Raw genomic sequence first — 12,972 nt, 5'->3', positions numbered from 1 at the left:
TATATATATATAATAATGCAGGTAACCCTCGTATAACGCAGATGTTAGGTTCCATAGAAATGCCGCATTATATAAATCGTGTTATACGAGACATAAATCACATAGAAAAAGTAGGGTTAGATTCCGTAATCGTTTTTTTTTTAATTATATAAACAATAATGACATATCCAACAAAAACAATATTTTTATTTAATTCAGGTAATTCATGCAAGTTAAGAAAACATAAACTATGACAAATATGTGGTATAAAATTATAAAAATTACAAATTGTACATAAACTTCATTGCACATAATGCATAAATGTTTTAGACATAATAAAATAAAGCGCACATTTTAATCATCATCACTATCTTCAGAAGTAACATTTTGTAGATGTTCTTTAAGTCGCCGGAGATCGTCACCACTTGAAATCTCTTGCACATCATTTGTATAATTCTCGATTGCATACTTCGGGCTGGTTTAGTCATCAAGAAGTCAGTAATAAGACTTTGCTTTCCACTATGTTGCAATTTTTTATTAAGTTCATAATATGGCGCTAAACAAATATCCAATTGGCTCATGAATTTTCCCGAGCGCTCCATTGAGTGATCATTATCTGTAAAATAACTTCCTAACTTTCTTGCCAAGTCCAGTTCTTCTGCTAATTTCTTTAATGGATTCATCACAATCAGAATCTTCGGCAGAACTTTCCTGCCATTTGGTTTGCCATCTATTAATTGTACCAGTTCCTCCTCATTTAAATCTGTTTCTCCATCAATTAATTCACTAATTTCGTTTTCAACCATATCGCAAAAGCCCTCTCCACCAAAAATGTGTGCGACGTTTATTATACGATGTAGCTCAGCATCCACTGGAGGTTCGAAATTTTGTTCCATTATGGCTTCAGGCCATATTTTTTTCTAACAAGCATTCAGCGTAGATGGTTGTAATTCCTATGGACAGAGAAATAATTTTTTACACAATTCAATATTGAAAACTTTCCATGCTAGGCAGTGTCATGTTTGGATTAGATTCCATTTTTTCCAAAATTAATTGAAATGTTCGCCGAATAGAATATGACTTAAATGTTGATATTATTCCTTGGTCAAGTGGTTGAATAAGTGAAGTAGTATTAGGCGGCAAAAAAGTTATTTTAATATTCGGATGGCTTAAATTTGTTGGGTGGCCTGGTGCGTTATCTAAAATTAGTAGAATTTTGAAGTCCATATTTTTCTTTGTGTAACTTTCTACATCAGGCACAAAACACTTGAAAAACCAATTTTCAAACATGCTAGTTGTAACCCATGTTTTTTTGTTGGCCCGCCAATAAACAGGTAAGATGGACTTGTCGAGCCCTGCAATAGGATTTGCAGATCGGTTAATAAACATTGGTTTTGTCATGTAATCACCTGATGCATTTCTACAAAACAGTAGAGTAATTCTATCTTTGGAAACTTTGAATCCAGGAGCTGATCTTTCGTTTTTTGAAATATAGGTGCGTTTTGGCTTTTTTTTTCCAATATAACCCAGATTCATCCGCATTAAACACCTAGTCTGCACTGTAACCACCTTTTTTAATGATTTTTAAAAGTTCTGCTGGGTATTTCTGGGCAGCTTCAACATCTGCTGATGCTGATTCTCCCTGGATTTTAAGATTATACAAAGAAAATCGCTTTTTAAAGTTTTCGAACCTACCCTTACTGGCAGAAAATCCATGCTGAGAGATTTCTTTTGAAGAATCTTGATGAAGTTCTTTTAAATGTTTATAAACTTTCAGAGCTTTTTGCTTAATAAAGTGTCCATCCAAAGGAATTTTCTTTTGAGTGCAATCTTCTATCCAAATCATTAGAGATTTCTCTATTTTTTCTATTAGAATATCACGAACACGACTAAGGCACTTTGCACTTACTGTTGACCTAGCAATAACACTTTCTCGAAGATTATGTTCATTTTGTTTGATTGTTCAAATTGCTGATTCATTTAAATTCTGAGTCCTTGAAACAACTCCTGGTTTTTCTCCAATTTTCAACCGATCCAAGATTTTAATTTTTTCTTCGAGAGAAATGAATTTCCTCTTCAATGTTGGTTTATTCCCTTTCATTGCAGTTTTAGTGGCCATTACAATAAAAATAAACTTTTACATTAAAACAAAAAGCATTACATGTGTATGTAACTCACCAGAAAATAAACTGCTCTGCTTGAGAATAACACACTTATGCTTTTAAATGCGCTTTCCTGGCAGAAAATGAAGACAATTTTCAACAGTAAATACTTTATACAGTAAATCCTAGATGGCGAACCTATGGCACTTGTGCCAGAGGTGGCATGTCAACGATTTACAGGTCCTTTTATAAATTATTGAAGTTTTTTTTTAATTGTTACAATACATACAAGCTGAATTTTGTTTTACGCAAGACAGCAGCTATAAAGACGTGCATATGACCGGTGCGTTATTAACAAAAGATCGCATGACCCAAAGACAAAAGCAACCGACAAGCATTGAGTTGAAATGCTAATTCTCTTCAATCGAATTCCACAACATCTGAAACTGTCATAACATTCACTATTAGTTTTAACACATTCACAACAGGGTGTCATTTATCATTCCGATGGAACTTCTCATTACTGACTGGCTCAACTCACACAAAGGTTTCAACCCTTGGTGGAATTTTATGGCTTCTGTTTGTGTTTGAGGTGGCAGGCGAACTCACACATTCATTATATGGCATGTTTCAATTCTTGGTAGTCTTTTATTTTAAGTTAGCCTTTGTGATCTGTCATAATGACATCGAGAATTTCAAATGCAATAAAAAAACACTTATTTCATAATTGAAAAATTGGACAATAGTTTTTAGTTAGATACTATGTTTCAGTGCAACATATGGTTTTGCTCGAGCCTATACAGCATAGTATGAGAGGGGACATGTGATTCATTAGTTAGTGCCGTTTTTATTCCAGCTGTCTCTAATTGCACTATTTGTTGAGAATGACACAGACTGCAAAAGCCTCTGTACAGTACATTATTCAGTGATACAATAAAACTAAATTTGATACTTATAACTACTTGTGCGATACGGGCAGACACAAATTTAATGAAGATAAAATTTGATTTTTAAGTCCTGCGGTGAAAAATATGAAAAAATAAAATATAAGGGTTACTAGAAATTGTAAACTGTGTTATATCAATACTGCGTTGAACAAGGGATACCACAGTTTGTAGACCGCGTTATATCGAAACCGCGTTGTATAAGTACCGTGTTATATGAGGGTTACCTGTGTGTGTGTGTGTGTATCTCCTCCAGAGATTTTTATTCAAAATAAAAACACCTTGTAGCACAAGGACATTAGGAAAGAACTTGACATTGTCAACATCCAGGAATGCGTTAACAGAGCTAATCTCAGGTGGTATGGTCACTTAACAAGAATGGGCGAAGAAAGATTAGCAAAACAAGTGTTCTCTACCAGGTTGGCAGCAAAACGACCCAGAGGAAGACCAAGATATAGGTGGATTGATACGGTACAAAGTGCCTTAGACGATAGAAATATAAGATCTGATAATGTTGGAGTCTTGACAAGTAACAGACTGATTTGGAGGAAAATTGTAGATAGGAAGGTAGTAATGATGTAAATTTTTCATGAAGTACTCTCATATCGTGTACACCCTTTAAGGGTACATGGCAGGGATTTGATGATGATGGTATTTAGGGTCTAGCTACTCACTGAAGAGCCCTCAAAAAAGGTTGAAACTGGTCTGGGTAGTGACCCCACCCGTAATGTATTGCAGTATACATCTCTTAGTGAGATGTGCTTTACATTATGGAAAATACTAAGAATAGTGATCAGAGCTTTACCCACCTTTACAGTGAGTTGCCCTGGTGTTGTGCCACCTTTAGATTTGAACTACGTTCAGGAGCAAACTTAACTGTTTGCTTACTTGGGATTAGGAGTAAAATAACCAAGTTTATAAAATTACTTGGTAGCTCATATATATATATAAAATTGGATTTTAAAAATAAAATTTGATCTTCATCTGGACACTGCAGATAATATTAGTTTAGATGTTGCATGCTTGTTTACTAACGTTCCTTTATCTGACACCATTGAATTACTCATTCATAATAGGGTGTGATTAATAAAGTGTCATGCCATCTCATCAAAGTGTTGTTTAACTGAGGATTTTGTTATTTGAAATTTGGATAATTGAAAGATCACTGTACTTTGCTTTTACTCCTTAAATATCAAGTATTCACATGGAAGCACTCATTCATTTGTGACTAGCATAAAAGATACTAAGGTGTGATGAATTTCTAACCAAGAATTAAAGGCAGAAGCAATTTTCAGTTATAACATAATTCCATTTATAACTACAAGATATTTTAACTTACTGAATATAGTACAAGGGGCAGCACAAAAATAATGCCCCCCATTCCCCCACCCACTTTCAATTTAAGCATGGCAGAAAGTCATGCCCAGACTACTATAACTGCTATCAATCCAATGAACATGTAAAGTTACTGAGTGAATAGCAGTGTCTAGTTACACCACAGTGGGTGGTGCTACGAAGTCACGAGTTCAACACAGGTAGTTCAAAATGGCAGCTGTTAATGATACGGATATGAAGCAGAGAATGGTGATTGAATTCCTTACTATGGATGGTGTGAGTCCAATGGAAACATATACCTATCTGAGAAATATGTATGGAGACAGTATGCTGTTGATGTGAGCACAGTTTGACACCGAGGTCTTCCTTCTTTTCATCAGTTTGCATACAAGGAATGCAATTGCAGCATATAGCTGGGATGAGGAAGATCAGTCTACCCATAGCTCAGAGGATGCTAGATCTGAGATGTGATTCTGCATATGACGAGGAGCTGAGACACTGTTCGTGAAGAGCTCTGATGCTTTAGTAAAGACTTATGGGGTCAGTATACCCTCTCACTCAGCAGTGGTTAAAGTGTGTAGAGAATGGAAACTGTGGAAAAATGACAGAATGCTCACAAAAGATGGAGGTTTAAGCCATTATCAAATAAATCATATTTTTTGAGAAAAAATGCAAGTCATTACTTTGAGGTAGTTTCTTTTCATCTATTAAACTTTTTTGTCACATGGTGTTTAAATTATGTACTTACTGCACTAACAAAACTTTCTGAAAGGGACAAAGAAACAGAATTTTATTGTTTTAATGTGTAAATGAAAAACATACTAAACAGATTTGTAACAAAGAGGAAATTATTTTTATGATATTGAAATAGCCACCTGTATAAATTTATGAATTTCTTCGCATGGCATTGATATGCAATTATTGCTGATTTATTCTAGTGTACTGTCACAGTGTGAATTAGAATTGTTTTACCCTGCTATGGTAATGACTGTCACAGTAAAAATTTTATTTTCCTTCATAAAGTCATATCCTATGTATAGTTGCTTTTTCTGCTTGATCCCAAGAGATTATACAGTCTCTTCTATGCATATACCACCAGAAAAAAAACACCAGATTATGCCAACTCCTATTTTTCCTTCTTATCAGGTAAGGAATTTTTTAATGTGCTGAGGAACATGGACACACTTTTTAAGTGGCTGCTACCTATGAAAGGTTTTATGTAATTTTATAATACAGTTGTACTGTGGGTGGGCTAAGGATTTTTTTTATTTTTATTAATTTATACACACATGTTCACAGAAACCCCATCACCTGTTGTAACCATGTTTTTTTTTGCTAATTGAATTTGAATGTTATTTGAAACACTTTAATAACACAATAATTGTCACAAATAATGAAGAAAGTAATATAACATTTTTATTTTTGATTAATATTTGTGCTCTTTTTAAGTACAAGATGTGAAATAATTAGATCATGATAACAAACTTGACAAATTTACATATATTTCAAAATGGAGTGGACAGTAATATTTTCACTTGAAAAACAAATACCAGTATCAAAATTTAGTTCATCTACATAGTTTACTATGTAAATGAACTAAATATTACTAACATTCAAAGCTAAAATCACCTTTTTGCTGTTTAGTACTTTGTGGGTCTTCCTCTTACCTTTGTTACAGTTACATCAATTTCCTGATGGATGCAATTGTCAATTCATGATTCCATATCCTTATAATTCCTTTTCGAGCTCCAAAAGTGTTTTCATCTTCTTGTGTATTTCAGTCTCCATTTGTTACCACAAATTCTCAGTGGAGTTGAGATCTGGGCTGTTTCTGGCCATGGTAGTGAATGAATCGAGTGTTCATTAAGCCACTTATTAACAAGCAACGAAAATTTAAAAAAATTTTATATAATAGTACTACATGATAAATTACATCATTACTAACTTCCTATCTACAATTTTCCTCCAAATCAGTCTGTTACCTGTCAAGACTCCAACATTATCAGATCTTATATTTCTATCTTCTAAGGCAATTTGTACCGTATCAATCCACCTATATCTTGGTCTTCTTCTGGGTCTTTTTCTTACCAACCTGACAGAGAACACTTGTTTTGCTAATCTTTCCTCTTCCATTCTGTTTAAGTGACCATACCACCTGAGATTAGCTCTGGTAACGCATTACTGGATGCTGACAATGTCAAGTTCTTTCCTAATATCCTCGTTTTTAATATGATATTGCCATTGATGCCTTCTGTTCGTGCCCCCTAATCTTTCTCAGGACTCTCATATCTGCAGTCTCTAGTCTTTGGTCAAGTGTTTTACTTCTGACCCAGCTCTAAAATTCATAAGTTAAAATTGGTTTGAACACTGTCTTGTATACAACTAATTTAGTGTTTTGACTAATTTCTCTCTTATTCCATATAAATTTATTCAGTTGACTTCCTGCCATACCAGCTTTGTTGATTCTGTTGTCTATTTCCATATTTAATTTACCATTTTCACTAAAAATCATGCCTAAGTAACTGAAATGTTTTACTTGTTCTATAGGTTCTCCATTCACAATGCAGTTGATATTTTAAATGTTTCTGCTTATATTCATTGTCTTTGTCTTTTTAATGCTGGCCTTCATACCATATGTATTACGACAGTTATTCACTTTAGTCAGGGAATCTTGCAGACTTGTAGCAGATTTATTTAGAAGTATAACATCACCTGCGTAAAGCACAGAGCTGAGATTAACATCTCCAATTTTGATATCAGGTTTAAAACCACTTTCCTTCATATTGTGATCCATATAGATAATGAAGAACAAAGGGAATAATTTACATCCTTTTCTCACACCAGATTTAACATTAATGAATAATGTTTGCGTGTTTTAGTCTACAATTCACATCTGAAAGCTGCTCAACTTTTATTTGCTTTAGAACTTTCTTACATGTTCTTATTTTCAATATGAAATTCAATTTTATTCGCTCAAGTAGTCTTAATGATGGTGATCACTTAGTTTCAAATCCTCTGTACACTCTGGTGCCCTGCACCAGGGAGAAAACATCACTATCAACAGTAACATAGTCAATGAGGCTTTTCTTATTCCTTGCCTCTTCTCTCCATATGAATTTGTGCACATTTTTATGTTGGAACATTGTGTTAGTAATAATCAGTCCATGTCCTGAGCAGAAATCCAACAGGTATTTCCATTATTATTAGCTTTGTTCTTTTCTCCAAATTTTCCCAAGATATTTTTGTTTGTCTGACAATCATTTCCTACTCTACTATTTAGATCCCCAACAAGGAACCAATTTCCTTTTTTAATTTTGTCACTTGCTTTCTCTGAAGCCTCAAAAAATTCTTCCACTTCTACCTTAGTAGAACCTTCTGTGGGACCATTGGCACAAATAAGTCACATTGTGCAGTTTCCCATTCTGATATATGCCCACATCACTCTGCTTGGTATTGCCTTCCATTCAAGATTAGCCTTGTATTTAGTGTTGAATACTATGGCTACTCCTTCTTTTCCATGATTGTCATTGCCTGAATATAACATTTTGTATTTATTGCTTAGAAATATGTTGCCAGTTTTTCTTTTTTGTTTCCGTTATCCCTATTATGTCTATCTTGTACTTATCCAATTCCTCAGCTAGCTCCATTTCTTTGTCATTCAGGCTTATGTTGATAGCATCAATCTTGTACTCTGGTGATGTTGAGTTGGGGTGTGTTTCAGGATTTATTATTTTTATTATTTTTTATTATTATAAAAAAATTCAGCTAATGCCTTTTTATTCCCCTATAGGGCATAGGTGAGGCTGGATCAAGGCTATCGCTAATTAAGCAGCCCACAGTGAAGATACAGCTCAACAAGTGCCAATATCTCATGATCCCTAACACAATATATCTAATGTCTGAAATAGTGTGGGTTCTACAGTCGATATTTTGACTTTACGGGAGGAAAAATCTGAATTTCTGCAAGAGAAAATCCGCTTGGCTGTGTGGTTGGAACTGGTTGAAAAAAGGCTTAGAAAAATTACTCTAGTTGCTGACTAGATTTAAAACCAGTCTTCCTTCGTGCGGCAGAGCATCATGGTGTTCAAACCCAACTTCGACTGAGCTATACAGGCTATTATTATTATTATGCGACATCTCCAATGAGTCCAAAGACTCATCAAGGGAGATCACCTATTCTACAACTTTCCATCTCCACCACTCAATCCAACTACAGCGAACCGTATCATCTACACCAACGTCATCTACTGCTCACCACCACTAGTATTTTCACAGTAATCACAAAAATCCATGCTCACAGTGGGATTCAAACTCACAGCCTTTTGGCTGGAGAGTGGATAAGCTAACCACTCAGCCAACCAACCAGGCTGGCAATATAACCAAGCAAATCTCATTTTTTTTTGGTTAACAAGGGCTTCTTTTTAGGTGGCTGGGCTATCAGTTCCTGTCAAATGAGTCTTCTCCTGGCAGTTACAAAGCTCCACATCTCCTGTTTGTTCTTCCCAGTCCCGTTTCAGTTCTTTCGATGATGCACTTCAATTTTTGAGACAGAACCACTTTAGAACGCAATCTTGGTATGGTGTAGACCAGTGTTTCTCAAACTGTGTTCCGCGGAAGGTGAATAGGTGTTCTGCGAGAAGTTCTGAAATTTGGCGTTTTAGTTTTCTAAGCATTTTTTATGAATAAATATTTTATAGTAAAAATATTCTGAGTAGAATAATATTAGTGAATATGTCAAAAGGCTCAGACCCAGAACACCTAATGACATCTGTATATCGTTAATTTTCACACATCAAAACCTTTCAACATTTGGGAAAGGGAATACCACTGTTTATGACAGTTTATAAAAATTGCCTGCAAGCCCATTACAACAATTGGTGTCATATCTTCTGTTCTCAAAACTGAAGGAAATGACATCTGTGTTGCAAATGTCAGTGACCAAGCAGCATATTTTTAAACATGGAAGTACTCATGAATTATTGTTAATTTTCACACATTGAAATCTTTCAACAATCGGGAAAGAGAATACCGCCGTTTATGACCGATCATAAAAATTGCCTGCAAGCCGATTACAACAATGGGCTTCATGTTCTCAAAACTGAACGAAATAACATCTGCGTTTCAAATATCAGTGACCATTCAGCAAGGAAGTATAAAGAAACTTTTTCCACTCATATTGAAGATCAAGGTAGTCTGTATCCGGTTCTCAAATCTATTACTACTGAATCCTTTTTTCGCAAGTTCGTATTGCAGTATGTAAGTGCTTGTTCTGAAACCGGAGTGCCGTAATTTTTTAAAAAGTAATAGGAATACAGATTAAAATGAATATGAATAAGAGACGAGGCACTTTGTTTAATTTTGGTATTAAGAAATCTCTTATTGAAGGTGTTTGTGACGGAACATACAGTGAGTCATCCACCTCAAGCCTACAAAGATCTCCAGGATGTGCAAAAGGAGGGGAAAACTACCAGCACACAGGAGAAAAAGTCTGCATTCACTCATAAGTACTTACAATAATATTATAAATGTATTTGGTGATCAGAATGGGATATGTCAATGAAAATCAGCACAAATTAATTTAATGGTGTTTGCCTGAAGAAACTACGACATGCTACAACATTTCATTAGTCCAGTGATTGATAACTAATTTAAATGTAATTTATATTTGTCAGCATGCCACACCATATGCATAAGTATACTAATACTCTTTATGATTGTCATAATTAATTAATAATACTTATGTTAATGTATGAAGTTTAAAAAAATTTGGAAAGGTATTTACGAGTAAATTTCTTGGGACCGGGCCCTCGAAAAAAAAAAAAATCAGCTAACGCCTTTTTATTTCCCATATATAGGGAGTAGGCGAGGCGACTTTTTTTAAAAAAATAATTCTTCTTACTCTTTTAACTAATTTTATAATTAATATCTGATTTATTTCGAACTGTTTAATTTTTGTTACTGAACATTTTATCAAATCATTCTTATTACAATTGCTTTTACATTATTTGATACGGTTTAGTGCTTTTCTTACAAATATTGTTACAATCCATATTTACTTTTGTGTGTTGCAGTCTTTTTTACTATTTTGCATTATTCATTTACTTTTATATTATTCGACATTTCTTATTTATAATCTTATTGTTTTTCATACTAAAGTTACCTTTACAACACAATTCTATTTGTTTTTATTATAGCTCTGACAAATATTGGAATTTGAATATTATTGAAAAAATACCCATGGATTCTTGTTTAAAGACAGGAACTTTAACACAAGGAGGAGCAAATACTTCTGCTGACACATCTATTCGTATGATTGGAGAAGATATGGAATTGCAAACTGTGGTTTCTTCAAATGCTAATATTAAAGAACAAGAGTCATCTAAGAACAGATCAAAACGGAAGTACCATGAAAGTTATTTAAATTATGGATTTACGTGTATTGGCAATACACATGCTCCTGATGTTTTGTGTAATAAAATACTAGTAAACAGTTCTTTGGCTCCAGCTAAATTTCGTAGGCACTTCGAAATGAAACACACTGATTACAAAGGAAAACATATACATTTTTTTGAGAGACGACGTGACTCGCTAGAAAAATCTAAACTTTAAATGGCTACAATTGCTACAATTGAAAATGTAACAGAGGCGTCTTTTTGCGTGAGTTACCGCATTGCACTTCATGGTGAAGCTCGTACAATTGGTGAGATGCTCATTAAGCCTTGTGTGAAAGACATTGTATCATGCATGTTAAATGAGCAGGTTGCTAAAAAAAATAGATGCAGTACAATTATCAAATGATACTGTTTCAAGCTGCATCAAAGATCTTTCTGCTGACACAGAAAAAGAGCTAATTCATCGACTTAGACTCTGCAGTGAATATTCATTGCAAATGGATGAATCTACAGATATCGCAGGACTCGCTGTATTACTAGTGTTTGTTCATTACATATTTGATAAAAGGATTGAAGAAGATTTACTCGTGTGCGAATATCTACAAGAAAAACTACCGGGGAAGATATATTCAACTGTATTAATAATTATATTACAAAACAGGAAATCAGTTGGGAGAAGTGTATTGATATTTGTACAGATGCTGCTCAAGCAGTGGTTAGGAAAAATGAAGGGAGTTTTAACACGTATCCTGCAAGTAGCTACAAGAGCCACCAAAAGTCATTGTGTTTTGCATAGACAAGTATTAGTAACAAAAATAATTCCTACATATTTAAAAACTATTTTGGATGAAGCCGTAAAAATTATCAACTATGTAAAATCTCGACCACTTCAATTCTTTAAAATTTTTTTAAAGAATTGAAGTGGATTATTTAAAATTTTGTGCAATGAAATGGGTAGTGCACATAATGCACTTTTATTACATACTGAAGTGAGATGGCTATCCAGAGCAAAAGCATTATTGAGGCTTTTTGAGCTTCGTAGCGAGTTAATTGTCTTCTTGATGTCACATAATTTAGGACAAAATTTTATTGAATTATTAAGAAATTCTTCATGGTTAATGAGTCTTGCGTATCTGGCAGATATTTTTACAAAGTGCAATGAAATTAACTTATCGTTACAAGGAAAGAATATTACAATTTTTAATACAATAGATAAAATTCTATCTTTTGATAGGAAGTTGCAATTCTGGATTTCTACAGTTGAACAGAATAATTTTGATTGTTTTCCCACCTTGCATGAATTTTTGACTGAAATAAATTCTAAAGTAAATGAAGTATCTAACGTAATTTTAGAACACTTGCATGACTTGCAATCAACCTTTTTGTAATATTTTCCAAAATCCAATGAGGATAATTCCTGGGTTCTGAATCCATTTACAGTGACAGCTAAGCCAGCAGGCTTCAGCGCAAGTGACTATGAAAATCTAGTTGACTTAATTAGTGACTCCGATTTAAAACAAAAATACAAGGAACTGCCAATAAATGATTTCTGGACAAGCATGTCAAAACTAGCTATTCTTGTTTTACTTCTTTTTACAACAACATATTTATGCGAGGCAGGATTTTCATATTATGCTGCAACCAAATCAAAATCCAGGAACAGATTTGACGCTACACCAAATATGAGAATTCAACTTTCTAATATTGTGCCTGATATCAAACGAATTTGTAATTCAAAGGCCCAAAAACATCAGTCATTAAGAACTTAATTTGCAATATACGTTTTACTATTTTTATGTGTTTTATTTTTACTAATTAACATTTGACAATAAATGATTGTTTTTTCTTAACGCTTAGATTTACTCATTTATTTTATTTATATTTACCTACCTTACAAAATCAGCACACAGGAGAAAAAGTCTGCATTCACTCGTAAGTATACTTATAATATTATAAATTTTTGGTGATCAGAATGGGATACGTCAATGAAAATCAGCACAAATTAATTTAATAATGGTTTAATTGATGTGTAATCAATTAATTAATAATTAATTCATCCTCATCACGAATCATGGGCTCACTGCCCGTTGATGTCTGATGCCTGTTTCACTATCTTCCACCTTTCTTTGTCCAGTGCACAGTGTCGCAGTTTTTGTACACCCATTCCACACCAGTCTTTTATATCGTCTATCCATTCTCTGTATGGTCTACCTCTTCTGT

General features: G+C 33.9%; 1 protein-coding gene across 1 annotated transcript in view; it reads left to right on the top strand.

The window, feature by feature from the left end:
• Positions 1–12,972, top strand: part of LOC150105040 (spermatogenesis-associated serine-rich protein 2) — a 248,778-nt gene that overhangs the window by 122,347 nt on the left and 113,459 nt on the right. The gene's annotated exons all lie outside the window — the stretch shown is intronic.

This window comes from Typopeltis vanoorti, chromosome 7, assembly GCF_054136105.1.
Source record: "Typopeltis vanoorti isolate ZY-2024b chromosome 7, IOZ_Tvanoo_1.0, whole genome shotgun sequence".
In the NCBI taxonomy this organism is placed as follows: Eukaryota; Metazoa; Arthropoda; class Arachnida; order Uropygi; family Thelyphonidae; genus Typopeltis; species Typopeltis vanoorti.
This window is presented reverse-complemented; position numbering and strand designations above follow the sequence as displayed.